Below are 19,119 nucleotides of genomic sequence, written 5' to 3' on the forward strand. Positions count from 1 at the left end.
TAATGGATGCTAGGCTTAATACCTAGGTAATGGTATGATCTGTGCAGCAAACCACCACGGCACATATTTACCTATGTAACAACCAGCACATCCTGGAAATGTACCACTGAACTGAAAATCAAAGTTGAAGAAAAAAATAAAAATAAAAGTGTTAAACCTTAAAAATCTATTCTAAATTTATATAATTATAAAATATATGAATGAATGTTGCATATGAATGAACTTAAGTATATAACAAATACTGGATATCATTTGATGCTTAAAAGGGCAAGTTTTGGATAATTAAAAGGAAGTAGAACCACAAAACCTTGCAACTGTAAAGGAACTTTGATGTCATTAGGTCAAGTTCTACTTTTTATTCTCTGTATGACACAGACCTAGAGAGGTAAGAAGATGGACTCATCTTTTCACAAAAGTTTGAGATAGCATAAATCTTACTGTCTTTCAAGTGTTCTATCCATTACCTAATAGAACAATTCAGAAGAAAATTACCCCCAAGAAATGATGTGTGGCTAGACAACTAAATTGTTTTAACAAATCTTAAATCAATTCATTAATAACAAATTAACACTGTGAACACTAAACTGGAAATGGTTTGTGTAACCATTGTTAGGCATTGCTATGTTAGAGATGGGGATGGTGAAACTGAAATTCACCCCAGAAACTGACATACTGTCTAAGCACTTGACATAAGTTTTATCTCAGTACCTTACCTAAGTTATCTCAAACTCTCAATTACACTATTATGTTTAACCGAAGAGATTTTAAGTGCAGGGTTTAAGCTTCATGAAAACAGGAAACTCATGTTTCTTGTGAACTACTTTATCTCCAGTGTTCAAACCAGAATTGTCTTAAAATAGATATTCAATAAATATTTATTGAATGAAGTAGTGCAAATTGTATTCAAATCACAATGTGAGTGATTATAAAGCCCTTGTTGATTCCAAGATGCCCTGTTTACTCCCAGGCTCTGATGTGAACAGAGCTTACTATGAGGCAGAAGAAATTATGCCTTAGTTGCTCTCTCTGAGAACATCTTCTGTAAAATTTCAACAGGGATAACTAGTATGTGTCTTTAACCAGACAGAAAGTTATCATCAAGTTCTGCTGCCAAAACATCATGCTTTATAAAAATGCATGAAAAGAACAAAAACAAACACCCCTTAAATTGTGCCTTCCTGCCACCCTACGACCCCTCCACCCACTTACCCATCAAGTAAAAAAGCATGTTGTTTAAAACTTTGATAGATAATTGTGTTAATGAGGCACTAAGGTAAAATTCATGCTAGACCCAAGATTCAATTTTGTTAGCTCTAAAATTTGGTCACATGTAGTTTCTTTGACAACTGCATAATTATTATTTTCAAATAGCAAAATAAGATTCACATAAATATCCAGAGTAATTCAATTGTTGCTAGTTATAAGAGAAGGTAAAAGGAGAAACCCGCTCGTCCTTTTTGGAAACACAGATTCTAAGCCTGTGGAATGTTACCAATGGTACATTTCATGTACATTTCATGGTACAGTAGATAATAACTGAACGTTTTATATTGTTAAAATTTTATGGCTTCCTAGTGTAAGGCATCTACAGGGCATCATGGAATTGTTATGCTGGTGAACAAGTAATCTGCTCATTCAAACCATACGGTTATCAAAGGCCAGGCATATTTGTCATTGAAGAAGGAATTCAAGTTTATTGTTGCTTCCTCTAGGAGAAGTTTGTTTTAGTTTTTGGAATGGTGTCAGAAGTCAAGTAGCAGTTCCATGATAAATGTGGATCAATAGTTAGACAATTTCAGTGTCAATATTCTTCTACTCTCAGACTATACAAGCTTCATTGAAATTCTGAATTCAATTTTGAATTCACAACATGTAATAAATTCTAAAAATGTGGAGAAAAGTCAAAGGAGAATCATAAAAAGAATTTCCATGTTGTAAGTTAGACTTAAAGGTTAATGATCTCTGTTTATTCAGTCTAGTAGGTTAAAGCCTGAGGGAGGATAGTTATTTTCCTATCTATTCGGTTGACAAACATTTATTAGTTCTCACCATGTGCTAGTAAGTATTCTAAGTATTTAGGATACAGAAGTAATTAAAATAGTTAAAATCCCTGAGTTATTGGGGCTTTCAGTCTAGTGGAAGGAGACAGACAAGAACAATAAAATAAGTAAATTACATAGCAGGTAGGAAAGTGCTGAGTGTCACGGAAAGGTTAGAGCAGAGGAAGGGGAATTTAAAAGAGTAGGGACCGGCCACTGTTAAATAGGATGATCGGGATGAGCTGTACTGAACACATGATTTTTGAGGACATAACTTCGAACAGTCAAGGGAATTTTCCATGCAAATATCTGAAGGATGAACCTCTCAGGTGGAGGAAACATCCAAAGCAAATATCTTAAGGCAGAAATACCTAAAACAGAATAGAGGAGAAGGAGAGTATGTCAGAAAATTGAAGGGAAGAGTGGAACAGATGATATGGGGCCTTTGTAAAGACATCATAAGGAATTTGACTTTTGCTCTGGATGTGGTAAAGTGTTGCTGGATTTTGAACAGAGACATGATGTGATTTGACTTCTATTTTCAAAGGATGCCTCTCACTGCAATGTGGAAAATAGAAAAGAGATGTGGAAGGTGGCAGTCACGTAGCTAAGAGGCTTTCACAGTAATCCAGGTGAATAGTCTTGGTTGCCAACATTAACACTGTAGTAATGGAGGTGGGAGGGGGTGGTACTGAATAAAGTTTGGAAGTTGGCTTCACAGACAGGTTGGATATGAGGTATGAAAGAAAGAGGGGAGGCAAAGATGTTTCAAGATTTTTGGTCTAAATGATGGAAAGCATGGAGTTACAATTTATTGTGATGGGGGAAAACAGTGAAGGTCATGATTTGGGGACAGAATGAGGGTGCTGAAGATGAATTCAGCTGGGACATGTTAAGTTTGAGATGTCTATGAGACATCTAAGAGCAGATATTGAATAAGCTATTGGATAAATACAATATGGAGTTCAGGAAAGAGGCCTGGGCTGGAGATGTAAGTCTGATAGTCATTGGTGTCCACATGGTTTTTCAGGCCTTGAGACCAGAGGATACAATCAATGGAGTGTGGCAAGAAAGGAGAACCAAGGGCTAAATCTTGTGGAATTTTAAATATGAGTGCTCAGGAAAAAGAAGCAGACAAGGGAAACGAATCGACGAAATGGTGAAGAGGAAGAAGAGAAGAAACATGAGGTACACTGTGGTTCAAACGAGGAAACCATTTTAAAGAAAGATGATTAATTCAATTGAATAATGCAGATAGGTCACACTATAGGACTGATAGGAAAATGACCATTAGTTGTGTCCAGTTCCTGAGAAACAGTGGGGATGAAAGCCTGATTGGAATGGGTTTAAGGGAGAATGAGAGGAGAGGAAACGTAAAAGTGGGTATGTGCAACTCTTGCTGAGAGTTTTGTTCTAACGGGTGAGAAAAATGGGGAGGTAGCAGGGAAGAAAAGTGGGAGCAACAGACTTTTTGGTACTTTTTAACAAAAATTTTAAGATGAGAGAAACAGAAGTACATTTGTACATTGATGGGGAGGATCCAGTAGAGAGGGAAGGCTTTTTCTAAAATTGAAGACAGAATTGCATTTTGAATGGAAGACAGATGAGTTTTTCAGGGGTCCATTGATGATTGAACCAGAGAGGATGCATTTTGACCATAGTAAGGAAGATTAAAGATAAATATTATAAACAGCTTCCTGATCATACAGCAGTGAGACCAGAAGATATTGTCACAGGAAGTTATTAAAAGTTATCATCTGACATTTAAAAGTCTTAACATAAATAATAATATAGCAAATGGTCATGGAGTATTTCCACCCCTAGAGCTAGTGGGGATACAAGGGTGAGTGAAACCCAGTCTTAGTTTTCAGGAGTTCATTATAGGAGAGTCCACCATAGGAGTATGGACCCTAGAGCCAGGCTGGCTGGGTTGAATCCTGACTTTCTTATTTGCTAGTTGTGTGGTCTTGGGCAGATTAGTTCAATTTTCTCTGTTTCAACTTGCATATTTGTAAAGTAAGATAATAGTATGTTCCTCATAGATCAGTTGTGAATATTAAATGAGCTAGCACAGTTAAAGAAATAACTTATACATAGCACATAGTATCTACAGCTACTTACTAGCTATTCTGAGTTCAATGTTATAAGTGCTCATTTAACGGAAGAAGATTAGAGTATAGTATCATGGCAGCATACAGGAGACAGTTATTCATTTTGATTTAGGGCTTATAAGAAGTCCCAGAGTGCTTTACACAGAAGGTACATTTAAATGGACCCTTCGGAATGAGTCAGACTTGACCAAGTAGCATAAAGCTCAGCAGAGCCTAGATAAGCAAAGGCTCAGAGTTGGAGCTTGCAGGGTGTGCTTGAGAGCAGGGAGAGCAGGAGTGTGAAAGGTCAGGCTGGGAAGCTGTCACTGGAGATAGGATACCAGGGCCTTGAATGCCTTCTATGGAATTTGCACCTGGTCCTCTTATAGTCATCTCTGACAGTATTCAAATAGGAAGTCCAGGGAGTAAATAGGGGTGGCCCCAGGAAGCACAAACTCAGCCTGCTTTCCTCTAACTTGCCATCTTTCCCCAAGTTGAGTGGCATCAGCAGCCACTCCCACTGCATTTTTTCCTGTTTTTTGGTTGGCCCTTTCTATCCTCCTCAGTTTCCCACCACTTTTAATATTCCCTCTTGCCTTTCTATACTTTTACATTCTGTGCCCTATGCTTGACCACTTCTTAATCTATAAAGGCTCAGCTTGGACTAAGCTCTGGAGTTCTTACTGACTTCTCTGGACAGGAAGTAAAGATTCTTCCTCCAGGCTCCCTGGGTGCTCTGGGCTTCTCCTGGTGGAGCATTTATCTCATTTTATTTTATTTTATTTTATTTTATTTTATTTTATTTTATTTTATTTTATTTATTTTCAGCCTAAAAACCAAACTAAAAGAAAAAAATGACAAACCAAAAACACTCTTTGAGCTCCTTGAGTTCTCACATTGCTTGGAAAGCAATACGCTATCATAAAATGCTGAGTAAATGAACACATTGATGAAATAACAAATAACTTTAATCCTTTAAGAAAAAAGCTGATCAGAGAATCAGGAGAAAGTGAAGTTGTAAATCCACAAAGGAAGTTCAAGGAACTCTCTTTCAGGGGGACAAAGTTCAAGGAAGTCTCTTTCAGGTCCCCTTCAGCCTCCTAAAAAAGAATCCTAGGAAATCACCTTATGTTTTCTGAATTTATTGTTGAGTATTCTTAGCTTTAAGGATTTTTGTTTAAAAAACTGAAGATTTAAAAGCACGTGAAATTTAAAGCTCAAACCAGGTTCAAAACATTATCTCCCTAAGGTATAAACTCAGTGGGACACTTTTGACTACAAAGAAAATAGTGTTTGAATGAGAAGCTACATTCTGACAGAGATGAAAGAAAACCCACTCATTCAGGACGATGTGTATATTACAATGTATTAACTTGACCATCCTGCGTGGTCATCAAGGTTGTATTAGCTCCTTCTTGCATTGCTATACAGAAATACCTTAGACTGTTTTAGATACGAAAATAAAGAGGTTAATTTGATTCATGGTTCCACAGACTATACGGTAAGTACGATGCTGGCATCTGCTCAGCTTCTAGTGAGGCCTCAGGAAACTTACAATCATGACAGAAGGCAAAGGGGGAGCACACACATCACATGGAAGGAGTACAAGCAAGAGAGAGAGGGAGGAGGTGCCACATACTTTTAAACAATTAGATCTCATGAGAACTCACTATCTCAGTGGCAGCACCAAAAGGGGATGGTGTTAAACCATGAGAAACCAGCGCCATGATCTAATTACCTCCCATCAGGCCCCACCTTCAACACTGAGGATTACATTTGAACATGAGATTCGGCGAGGACAAATATCCAAGCCATATCAGAGGCCATCTCATGGAGACATTCGATTTCCTAGAGATAAAGGCAAATAGGCATGCACTAAATCACCTATCCAGGCCGCTCAGCTCCCTCACGCAGGGCGCTTGCCCATCACTTCCCTGCCTCAGCAGAGAACGCCTCCTCCTCTGCATTCTCTGCCCATCTTCTTCCTCTCGAGCTGCCTGCTTCACAGACCTTGTGGATATGTGTGTTACAATCAGAAGAGACGCATCTAAAATACTGTGATCACTTTCCTCATTCTGACTTGAAGTGCAGTTGATCGTTTTCACATATATACCTCACGTACTCACCCTGCTCTTTTATACACACATGGACACATGCACACATCAGCTTCTAGGAGAAAGGGGTTAGAACCTTCTCATCTTTCACAGAGCCCTTCACAGTGTAACTTAAGTTTTCCAAGAAGGAAGAAATTAATACTAGAAACTAAATAGGTGGAATGTGCTTAGTAAATGCTTGTGGATTGTTTCCCAAATAGAGAAAAACAGTATAAAAAATAAAAAGAAAACAAAAACAAATACAGAGCAACGTGGATGCACAGTTTACTAAGTATTGTGAAGTGCAATTGGTTAGCATCATTTATATAGATTGGATTGGAGGTGTTAGAACAGAATGTTTATGTTTCTCTTTTTAACGAAGAAAGTACAAAAAAGGGATGCGAAATAAGAGAAGAATAAAGAAAGTGGATAAGGAAAATCAAAGGTCTCCTCTGTTGTTTCTGAAATGTTCCCTGAGATTCATTCACAAACAGGGCGTGGTTTATGAGACGTGGCAATATGTAAATTTGTGCTTATTGTATTCTGTGAAAAATATTTACCTAAGTTTCTGCTTTATTTTTCACAGAATACAATAAGCACAAATTTACATGTTGATTTGGCTCTTAGTGTCGCCTAAAGGAGTTAAAGATACCTAGTTTTCTTAACTGGATAACGTTATAGAATCGGGAGAATTTTTAGGAAATAAGAGACAGATAAGTTTTTATTTTTCTAAATGAGAGGTTACTTGGTAAATACCACCAAAACATTTATGTTGTAGCATCAGACACCTCCTCCACACTCTGAAAGCATACACATGACATAGTTATTTGATGTTTATATATTTTATCTTCAGTCAGCATTAACATACCATGAAAGAAAGTCATTCATTCATTTTTCTGGGTCGAAAGTAAGTTCTTACAACCTCGTGGAAGACAATGATGTCTTCAAATTTCTGTTTGTATTCTTACATCCACACATATTTTTTTATCTCATTGAGCTCTTATCAGTGGCATTTATTTAAAATCCTACGACTAAAATCCTTCTCCCATAAGCCTTATAGCAAGAGACCACTGAACCTGTCATCACCACCATTTTCAAAAAGTGTTTATGAACCCTCAAGCGAAGTGCTTTGCCAGCCATCACTGCAGAAACCACTCCTGAGAGGGGTGGACTGTCTGATTCATCACCTTGGAAAGTGGTGGTGATACTTCCTGGATGTAGATTTGAAGAAGAAACAGAGGCTCTAAAACCTCACTAGCACTTCCTTATTTCTCTATGAAAGCCTCTCCATTTTTCTCTAGAATATCACTTCAGTTCATGGCATATTTCTTTTTTATTTTTTTGTAAGCACCCAATCTGCATTGTTCTCCAAAAGCTAAGAGATCCCTGATATGGGAATATTGGATCAGGCTTCTCTGGTGGGCTCAGACACAGTTCCTAGGTCCAACCATATAATAACGAATTCTGGACTTTCATATGCAGAAGGGCAAGAAACTATGTAAAAAGTTCTGTGCCATAATAGTGTCAGGACCTTTTTTTTTTATACTGGAGCACTAATGTTTGCCTTCTGAAAAGAAAGAGGTAACTCAAGAATGTGCTTTTAAAATTTAAACGATGAAAGTATCAGAAAATTATGTTATTTTGGAAGGGTAGAGATGAAAAACAACAAGAAAACGACAGAGAAAATAATTATAATTTGCTTTTTAAGAAAACTTTCATACAGGAAAAAACAACAGGTCATTTGGGATTTTAAAAGCTTGGTGCTAAAGATTGCAAATTTCAGAATGTTATTGCTAGGAAAAAAGCAACAACAGGAATTGGTATACTTCTATGTGGAAATTGCTTTGTTGACAATCTACAAACAGATCTCCTTTTAAAAAACACACACACGCACCAAGCTAAAACTGCTTATTCAGTGACGCTTTCACCAAAGGAATCATTCCTTGACTCTGTTTTTAGTTGGGTGTGGTGAGATAATTTTCTCCCTTGGCTGGAGGCTTGGAGAGGGGCCAGAGCGAACACCCATGTGAACACAAAACAATTAGGAAAGATTCATTCTGAATTAGTTGGTTCCCAGGAATAGGCTGGGATTTATTAATCTGTCCTGATTGAAATTGCTTAAAGTATGAACTTGGGAGTTGATAAGCAAGCAGGCAGAACAGAAGGCTAAATCAGGGACAGTTAAATGTCTAAGTGCTCTGAGAACATAAGGAGAGCAATAAGAAACATATTGGGCTGATACCTTTATTACTTTTCTCATTTTAAAAGAATAGGAGAAATATTAGTGTTGTGTCTATCTCACAAACTTGGCTCTGTGAAAGCATAGATAGATATAGTTCTAAAATATTAGATCTATTCAATATTACTAGATCTATTCAAATAATTGGCAATTCTTTTTTTTCTGAGTAAAAAGACTTGTTTCAGTTTTCAATTTAGACTGTGCAAAGTCAAATAAATATTCATGAGGCATTTTCATTAAAAAATTAAAAATAACTTATTTGAAGACATAACTTTTCTCTCCAACTTTTAAAGAGTTAAAGATTTCTGTAGAAACATCACATTACGTAATACCTTTCTTTTATAGAATGCTTACTTAAAAGCTGGGACCAACATAAATTTTTCTAAAGAAATAATTGTCTAAAATGTGCACGGGCCATTTGTTTTCAGACTTGTGAGCAAGAGGTCAAATCGTATCTATTAACTTGTTGGTACAACTGCAAATAGCTTTGGGGCGGGAAAGGGCACAATCCAAGCATTGTTATTTAATTCACGAGTGCAATTAGGTACAAGCATTTGCAGCCATACTTAAAGTAGTATTCCACTAATAACAGCAGGGGTCAATGCTGAAAAGTCTATCCGATTATAGTATAATTCTGAGAGTTATTTTTCTTGCAATACTGTTAACTTGCTTTGATGATGAAAATTGTGTGTATATAGATATTAAAAACAAAACCTCACAGAATTTTGCCTTCTGGAGGAAATTTTACTGGCTGAATTTTGTTTTCAAAATTTTATATCTGTGAACTTTGGACAAAGAAGTGTCATAGTTAGACATCCAGAGTGACTTTATAGTGCTATAATATAATAACTGGTTAAAAAAACACACTGTGTTCCATGTTCAAAGTTTGGCAGATAAAGAAAAGGTTACTTTGAAAGTTTCTGATTAGATGCTACTGAACTCATTGGAAATCATTGTTGAGTTGAGATAAAGAGCCTCTCCTGTTGTATCAAACAAGTGATACGTCATTTAAATAATCTCGGCTTCATTTTTCTTGCATGAAAAATATTGAGATAGCCACCAAACAATACCCACTTATTTGAAAGAAATATTGTGTTTATAATTTAGAGCAATTTTATGGTGCAAATGTGATACTAATTTGCCTTAACTTTCCACAACTTAACATAGCAGAGTTTTCAGTTTTATTTAGGTATAATCTCTATAATTTTATAATTCAAATAGATTTTTCTTCAATTTTCCAAGAACCATCAGATAAATAAGGTTTACAATTTACTGGAAAAAAACATAACATTAAATGCCATTTTATTATCTTTTTATTTACTATGGTTTTGCAGTTAAAAGTATTGTGATATTCTACCCTGTCTTATCTGAATGCTTTAAACTGTCTTATCAAGTCAATGTATTTTAGGTTTCAGGAGTTTTGTATCCCTTTATTTTGTTTTGTTATTGCAGACATCTTCATGAATCTACCTTTTGCTTTTTAAATAAAATGGCTTCCTAAGGATAATTTATTCTTGGTTTTCTTCTTTTCCCATGCATATTATACCTTATTAAAGCTATTACTCAACTCAAAGTATTTTATGACTTGTTTCAAGACTTCAATTAGTATATTAGTTTTTTGAAGGAAGGTGATAAATATTGCTGATATTTATATTCTAGGCCACCAGCATAGGTGCTCAATAAAAATCTGTTAAGTAAAGAAATAAGCAAATTTCCAAAAATGATATAACTGTGATATGAATTTTTTCATGATTGTTGAAACATATTGTTTCCAAAAGGATTCTATAATTTATAAAGTTACTAACAATGTTTTGTTTGGCCAATTTTATCACAACATAACCAACATTATCATTGAAAATATTTCTGTCAGTCTTATAGGTGTAACATATTATCTCAAGGTTGTTATAATTACATTTTACATTTTAAAAGTTATAGGCAAAGATAAATATTTTTCAACTACTATTAGGTTCCATTACTTAGCCATTGTTGGTTTATTTATTCATCTTATTTTATATCTGCTCAAAATTTGTTATTTGAAGCATATTTTATATTCCTTTCTTCTCTTTAACACTGAAGTAATATTTGGGGTCAATAATTTCTTTAAGTACTTAAGATATAAAAGCTATTATATTAAAATAACATTATTGAGAACAGTTTAAAATTTGGCCTAGTTTATATGCAAATAAATTTAGTGCTTCTTTGGAAAAACCACTCATACAATTTTGGAAGAAATCATTTCAATCAGAGATTCCCACATGACAGTATAAAGTAAATTGTACAGAATGAGAAATTTTACACCTTATGCTAAGTTCCTATTCTTTGGTTATGTTGACCCACAAGTACTGCTTTCCCAAATATGCTCTGAACATCAATCTTCACCCACTCACATGTTCATGTGTGTTCCTTCAACGACATTGAACTGCAGCATATGGCCACAGGATGCCTATGGTTCTTGATACGCCCCAAATCTCTATGTTCATTCAGCATCAGCTGACTCACTGACCTATTGCTAGTCGATCAGTTTACAGTAACAAAAAGCACACTTCCTTCCCCCAAGGAGCTTAGAATCTGCATTATTTCCTCTATGTGAATTCCATTTCTCTTCATTTTTTCTAATTTTAAAGACCTGGCCATTTCCATAAAGTTCCCAACTCTTACAGTCTGAACTCAGCTCTCCCACTTACAGCTTCTCGATAACTTTGTTTTTAGCCCTATTTTAAAGCACGTATTCTAGTGTACCTTTTGTTATAGTCATAAGGTGGTGTAATGGTTTAGAGTGTACTCTGAAATCAGACTTCCCGGATTTGAATCACATTTCAACATCATTGCTACCTTGGGTAAGTTTCCTTACATCTCTGTGCCTCAGTTTCCTCATCTATAATAGGGGACAATAGTAGAAACTACTAGTATATTTGTTGTAAGAATAAATGAGATAATACATGTAAAATGTACATAGTAAATCCTTAAAGAATGTTAGCTATTGTTATCTTTTTCTTAGTTTGTAAATCACTGAAAAATTGACTCTATTTTATTCATCTTTGGATCCCTGATAATTATCACGATTAATAGCATATAATAATAACTTAATGAACAACATTTTAATGTATAACAAGTTTTCTAATGATTCCTTTTATGGCTTTGAAAAAAACTAAAGCATTTTGGATAAACCTATAAAAGAGTAGATAATTAGACTGGTTAAAAGTAAAACTACTGGGAAGAAAAATGAAATTACTAGAAAAAATATAATCCTTGAAACTAGAGGTTTGTTTGATGTAATGAATTGAAGAATTGGTCCCACAACTGCTTTTCACAGTTTTTGTTGATGAGTAAAGTTGTTTGCTAGGTAGATTTTTTTAGAAATCAATTTATTTTCAATCACCAAAATCACATACCTAAGTAGGATGTGAGACCCAAATATGTCGTTTACAACTGGAATTTTCAGGATTTGGTCTGAGACTCTTCAACTACTGCTAGAGTATAGCTCTAAAGCCATATGGTCACCCATTAGAAAACTAAAATAAAAAGATGGAAAATGTCAAGAGTTATTAAAAATGTAGAGCAGTTGGAGCTCTCATACATTACAATTGAAATATAAATTGATAGAAATATTTTGGAAAATTATTTGGCACTATTTAGTAAAACATAGGAACATATACATAACCTGTGGCTTAGCAATTCCACCTATACCTACCAGAAATGAATAATATATGCACTGAAAGACACATATAAACATATCTATAGCAGGACTATTAATAGTGTCCCCAAACTAGAAACTATTCAAACGTCCATCGTTAAAGCAAAATATGTCCTGAAGGGCTCCATACCTCTATATTCGAGTCCTCATGGATGAACAATAATCTAACTTAGGAGTATGCGCCTGTAACAGTAGCTGAATCTTGGCCAATCCCAGCAGCCGTACTTCAACCACTGATACACTGTCGAGTGTTCAAACTGCACTCAAATAAGGCAAAGGCCGACCTGTAACCAATTCAGCGGTTTCTGTACCTCACTTTGGATTTCTGTACATCACTCCCCTTTTTCTTGTCTATGAATATGTTCTGACCATGAGGCATCCCTGGAGTCTCCCTAAATTTGCAGCGATTCTGAGGGCTTCTTGATTCACAAATTGTTCATTGTTCAATTAAACTCCTTTAAATTTAATTTGGCCGAAGTGTTTCTTTTAACACCACCAATAATAGATTGAATAATACATTACAGCACATTCATATAATGGAATACTATAGATCAATGAGAATAACCAACTCACAACAATCCCAGAGCATGTGGATGAATCAGACTAACATACTATTGAGTGGAAGAAGCTAGTCACAAAGGAGAACATATAGCATTATTTCATTTATTTAATGTAAACAAACAAAAATCAAAAAACAAAAACAGGCAAAACTTTGTTATCAGTATTCATGCCAGTGGTGACATTTGAAGAGTTAGTGATGACTGGCCTAGTAATGTTCTAGATCACGATCAAGGAGCTGGTTACATGGGTCTAGTTACCTGCTAAACATTTATTGAGGCATATGCCTGTAACAGGTGCACTTTTCCGTATTTTATGTTAGTTTTAGAAGTAATTAAACCTTCTCTATGAGTTTGGACAGAGATTCTTCTAAATTTGCTTTTATAAAGAACTTTTTGAATCCCTTTAGAACTGACTAAAGGAAGGCAGCCAGAAAAATACACTGTAATGTTCTTGTCCGAAGTTCAAGACATTGCTGTGTCCAGAGGCATCACATTCTCTCTTCTCTGTCTGGAAGGGTAATTAATTCTAAGCCTGCCTCCCTGGAGTTTGAAGAAAAAAAAAATAGTCCTTTCCCTAATGTTTAGTGTTCTAACAGTCACAGGAGAACCCAGCCATAAACTCCAGTGTTTCCCCAGCTTATCTCTTGCTGAGCTGGAGGACCTTTATGTCAATGAATTCCTCCGACCCCACAGGTAGATTCAGGGAGGTCAAGCACCCTGGGCTGCTTGAGGAAAATTAACACCAGCTTTTATCTAACAATTGTAGAAACTAAGAGTTTACATTGCATCCATGTATTCTTATTTCCTTGTACTGGATGTTTACAGAGGAGAGTCAATATTCTAACGGGGAGTTTTGCACTTTCAGTGTGACAAGCCTGTTCTACCCATGGGCGAATGAGGTTAGCTTGGGGTAGTTCTGCTCTGCCTCTCCGTTCTCTGTTAGCTTTGGTACAAAACTACATATGGACCGTTATTTTGAGGAAGGAATCAGGAAACATGTAAATGCATCTCAATTGCAAAGTATCTAAAATTTTCCAGGAAGATGATACTGAATAACTACACAAATTCCTGACTGCTAACTTTTTTATTGTGTTACTTTAGTAAAGCACCAGAAATGAGCTTGATGCTGTCCATGATTCACTTATTATCACACCCCATGAGATCAAGAAGAGTTTAAAACACAGTTGGTGTCATTTTTGCTTTCAATGATAATTAAATTATGTGTTTGTTGCCCTTTCATGTGAAAGTCAGTTTGTTGGCAAGAACTAGTGTTTTCACTTCACTTGGTTTATGGCAAAGCTCCAACTCCTCGCTCAATAGTCACTGATATCTCCTTTGTCTCAGGTGTCCACATCTCCTCCACTTGGCAGATGATCTCAGGCCAGCTCTTCTTTTATTCATGACAAAATTTTATTGCTTCTTCCTCCATGTTACTTTCCAAATTTATTTCCTCCTTACTACTTCAGTCAACAAGATTTTTTTCCCTAGGTCTCTTGATCGTCTCTTTCTCTCTCTCTCTGTCTCTCTTTCATTTGCTCTCTCTCTCTCTCATTCCAAACATTATCTTTTATAGTAATAATCAGATAATCTCTTGATTATCTTTTTTTCACCATTGGCCATATCCCTTAATTTTATTCTGATGCAATTATTGATTACTTATATGAACCCTTCCATTGCTTTTTGCATTTCTACTTTCATTTCTTTCTTATTTCTTTCACATTCCCACACTAGTCAGTCATGCCTGTTTTCTCCTTTTTTGCTTTTCTCTCTTCTATTCTATCACTTATGCTTAAGTTATCCCATATCCAGTTTAAAATAGGTTTTTCATTATTTTTCTTAAATATTCTCTTTCATAAGCTCTATTTGGCAAAATATATAATAGAGGAGCCCAGTTTTTCTCTCTCCATGCCCACATCTGAATCTATGATGTGCTTGCGCAGTTGTACTACTTTGTCTGTATTAGCTGAGGAATTTAAGACACATCTTTTATACAATTTTAATTTACTCATCTAAAATCTATATAAAAAATTTATTGGATGACCATGTTGAGAATTTTGGGGTTTCAATTTCAGTAAAGTGCATAGAACTTTTCTGGTCTTCATTTTCTATTTTTCCTATACTCAGTAACATCTGGCTAAATCACGACTTCAGCCATCGCCCATCCTCCCAGAGTCTGTGTTGTGGCTGCTTCTGGGACTTCACAGTCCTGGTGCTTTTCTTCAACCTCTGGGAAATATCCCAGGAAAGTCCCTTAGTATTTACTAGGTTCACAGAGTTAGAAACTGCAGAGAGAAGGACAGAGGTAAAAAAAAAAAAGAAAGAAAAAAGAGGAAGAAAATAATCACATGCAGAAGAGTATAGAAAAGAGAAGGAAAGAAATGGAAAGAAGGAAAACATGAAAATGCAACAGGAATAGAGACAAAAACTCTGGTTGGGAAACGTCTGAAGGAAAAATAATGCTGAGATTACATCTGTTGCATTCCAGGGACTTTATCTTTGCTTAACTGTGGGTTAGCTGGCTTGCAAGTTACCATTTGCAAAGAAGCAACATGTCTCTGAAACTGTGAAATAAAGGGTTTTATTATTTTTCTGAGAAACACTTGATTATATGGCAATCTAATTTAGTATATGCATGATGATGAATGGGCACTAAAATCTAAATAGGGAGGTTACTGATCAACCACTGTAGAATTTAGATGTCTGCCTTCAGTTTTAGACATGGAATAACAAAAAAGTCATGGAATCAGAATTATTATGATGGGGGAAAACACATCTCATTTTAAAGGAAAAATAACTCTGTTGACCAATGATACAACTATTTCTTGCTATTAGAGTCCCTGATCACAAAGTACAGATCTGGAAGCTTGGCTTTTAAAAATAATGATAACAGCCATAACCACCTGTATAGTGCATTATAGTTTCAAAAGTAAATCATTAAACTATATTTTGTTGTCAGATAAGAAAAGTTTATGGGGTTTTATTTCAAAGTAACTGTGAAGTGAATTGAATAAGTACTTTAAAACCCGACGTTTAAATTAAGACTTCTTTCCCAATTTGTGGGACTACTCTTAGTTTCAAAAATCATAGTCATAGCATTAGTTATCATTATTTTCCTCACATTTCAAGAAATACATAGAAAGAATTGGCATTAATATTATTTTTATCTAAAGTGTGACTCAAAGTGAAAGTTAGAACATTAAAATGTATGCCTGTCACTTTCTTACTTAAATAATGTTTCAGCAAGAAAAACAATTAATGTAATCAATCAGAGGATCAACAAAAATCTTCACAGGTTTCAGAAAAACCTTGAAAAAATATTTATATGGAGTTCAACTTATGTATTCCTAAGTGTAGACTATATAAGTCTTCAAGAAATCATGTCATGATGAGTACTATTACATTGTTTTCATAATTATTAATGAGTAGTATTGTTGTTAGTACCTTTTATTAGGAAATGTAATATTACTCCATATATAAAAACAGCCTGCTGCAAAGGTTGGAGACAGATTTGCTTAGGATGCTGCCACCTTCAGGAAATTTTACCTTATGATAATTTGTATCTATGATATGAAGGAAGATATTTCTGTTTAAGGGGCATTGAAAATTCTCTGTGCTCAAATTATAATTTTATTTTTACCTGATGAGAGAGAATTGAAAAGTACTGTTAATTTTTAAAAATTCTATTTTGGAACACATTTGAAATGTGTCTTGTTATTCCATTGAGAAAAAAACATTTTTCATTAAAAAATATATTATGCAAATTTTATATACTTTTAAATATTATCCCTGAATTTGCAAAATATATTAACTATTACAAGCGATCAATAATTAAATAATATTTCCGCTTAAAAGGGATTCAACAATAATTTACTTACAATTAATTTGCTTTCAATTATGTAGCAATTAATATAGTTGTGCTTAATTAATTCCATAAGATGTGATTGAGTAAATCATGCTTTTATTTCAAAAATAATTTTCACTTAATACTGCGTTGAAATAGTACTGTTCGAAGTCAAAATAAAGATGTTTATGGCTACCTATATTCATTTATCTAGTTATAAAAAATAAGTTGTCTGGTAACCTTGCTTTGTACGAAGTCTTCAGCCAACCCTTATATTTTACTTAACTTGATTACATGTGTTTAAGACTTCCCCCTGTTTCATTTGGCCATTTATTTTTTTGAGTGTTAATACTTTCTAAAGACAGAACATGTGCACATGCACATCCACACAGATGCACCCCGAGTGTATAGAGATAGTTCAGTTTTTAAGATAATCTAAATGTTTTCCATTTTATTCTTTACTCATAAGATGATCTTTTATTAAAAGCAGAGAATAGAAGCACAAAGTCCCATTTCCAGTGTTCATATTCTATGAAATACTTTGCGACAAAGAGAGAGATACATATATCCTTATTTCTATTTGAATGTAATTTAAAAATATTATGTATAACATTTGAAATTATATTGTTATATTATATAATAAATATATAATATATTATATATGATACGCTATATATTATGGAATATTATATATATAATATGCCATATATTATATATAATATTTTAAAAATTCCTCAAAGGAAGGACAAAATGATAAATATAAGAGCTAATATCTTCTTCTGTGCATTGCCTAATACTTTCTTTTAAAAAAAGAAATCTTGGCCGGGTGCAGGGGCTCATTCCTGTAATCCTCAAACTGCGGGAGGCCAAAGTGAGTGGATTGCTTGAATCCAGGAGTTCCAGACCAGCCTGGTCAACACGGTGAAATGGTCTCTATTAAAAATACAAAAATAAGCAAGGCGTGGTGGTACGTGCCTGTCATCTCTGCTACTTGAGGGGCTGAGGCATGCGAATTGCTTGAACCCAGGAGGCAGAGGTTGCAGTGAGCCCAGATTGCACCATTGCACTTCAGCCTGGGCGACAGAGCGAGACTTCGTCTCAAAAACAACAACAACAACAACAAAAACCTTGATTGTCTACTAGGGATATGTTAGGTCTTTTTTCACCTCATTAATCATGTTTGTTTTGGAGTTATGTTTCTACATGCCACTGGGTGTATATTTAAGAACACTTTCATTTCAGCAAATAATTTATTACTGGATCAACCATAAAGTTATTCAAAACACATAGTGAGCTATAATTGATTATTGTATAGTGACCTTGTATCCCTTGACCTTGCTAAATATCTCGCTATTTATGGGCATTTTATTCCAAGTGCTTTTAGACTTTTAAATATATAATCAATCTGTCTTAGAAGCAAGGTCATGTTACTTTGTTTTTTCCATACTTAGATCTTACATAGATCTCAAAAACATTATATTAATTTCAAAAGAAAACAGGCACAAAAGAGTATAGACTATAATTTCGTTTGTATTAACTTCACTTGAAAATCAGGCAAAACTAACTCATGGTGATAGAAATCAGAAAATAACTTATCTCTGGGGTAGGGGAGGGCCACTGAGTGGAAAGGGGCCTAGAGGAGTTCTCTTGGGTGATCAATGTGTTCTTGGTCTGGATATTTGTCACCTGGGGATATACATATGTCAAATTTGGAGATATACATATGGGGAGAGATATACATATGGGGATATACATATGTCAAAATTCATTGAGCTGTACAACTAAGATTTGTGCATTCTCCTCTAGGTAATTTGCATCATTTTTTTCCTGCTTATTCTTTTTCTGATATGGGGAGGTAATGGAATAGTAAACATGGCGTCAGAGTCCTCCACATGGTTCTAGTTGGTTCAGGGCTCTATCCTTAACTGATAGCAACTAGGGATAGTGGCCCAAAATCCAAACCACAAAGCTCTCTGAAGGCTGCTACAGTCAAAGATTTACATCGAGGTTTTGGGTTATTAAAAATCCAGTCACTAGCCGAAGAATGGGAAATGATCACCTCTCCTGGAATCATTGGGTTTGGATTCTTTTGATTTGAAATCTTGCCCAATATCAGTGTGTTGTGAATAAAAGATACAACTAATGCTTTCAAAATTTAAGACATTATGTATTGATATAAAACAGCTTTTTAAAAGTAATTTATATTAATTTATATTAATTGGAAGCTCTTCCAATGTAAGCTCTTTACAACTGTAATACAACCTGCAGACAATTGCTGTGTCCATTAGTAATTAAGTTAAATAGGCTGAAACGTTACAAAATTATGGATGTTTATAAATATAAAATATCTATATATAGTTGAATAAAATGTGCACTCAATACGGCTCAATATGCAAATTATTTTCTCATAGGAGGCAAAGCATGCCAAATAAGTAAAACAAGCATGAGTTACTTTAGTTAATATTAAGTTGAGTAGGAGGAACCAGACCCTGATAAGGGAAGAATGTGGATCTGTAGTTGAGCGAGAAATGTTAAAGAGGTGTGATTTGCTTTGTAAATAGTA

This window comes from Chlorocebus sabaeus, chromosome 18 (assembly GCF_047675955.1).
Source record: "Chlorocebus sabaeus isolate Y175 chromosome 18, mChlSab1.0.hap1, whole genome shotgun sequence".
Classification (NCBI taxonomy): Eukaryota; Metazoa; Chordata; class Mammalia; order Primates; family Cercopithecidae; genus Chlorocebus; species Chlorocebus sabaeus.